The following is a 554-nucleotide window of genomic DNA, read 5'->3' as shown; positions in this document are numbered from 1 at the left end:
CGCGCGCGCACGGTGAGGATCAGGTATGACTATGTATTCCAGGCAGTCCGAGAACACCTCATTTTACAAATGGAGAAACTGAGGCTCGGACACCCCACAAACTTTTATAAAACGGTGATCGAGCTCAGAGGGTTCGATTTGCTTCTCTCTGTCGAGGGGGTGTGGTGATGACAAGTGGGTTGGGAGGTTGGAGAACCTTGGGGGTTAGCGCCCAGTCTCACTCAGACACACCCCCTCTGGGGTGAGTGAGGATAGTGTTTATCGTGGAGTTAACCAGACAGAACCAGGATTCTTTCTTTGTGCTAGGGACAGGCTGTTTCCGACCTCACAGCCCTCCCATCCTCACCCCTTCATCCCTGTGAGAGAGACGCTTAGTCTGTCTTTGCATTGTCTGGAGCCCTAGACACGCTAGCCTAGCCTGTATAGCGCCAATAGCCAAACCTGACAGGCTTGTTCAGTGAGCACGGGGCCAGCAATGTCTTGGGATGACTGGCCTCTATGTGCATAGGTGAGCAAACACCACCCATAAAGACCTGTTCATACTACTGGACTCA

Source organism: Microtus ochrogaster, chromosome 10 (genome assembly GCF_000317375.1).
Source record: "Microtus ochrogaster isolate Prairie Vole_2 chromosome 10, MicOch1.0, whole genome shotgun sequence".
Lineage (NCBI taxonomy): Eukaryota > Metazoa > Chordata > Mammalia > Rodentia > Cricetidae > Microtus > Microtus ochrogaster.
The sequence above is the reverse complement of the archived record's forward strand: the minus strand, read 5'-3'. Positions refer to the sequence as shown.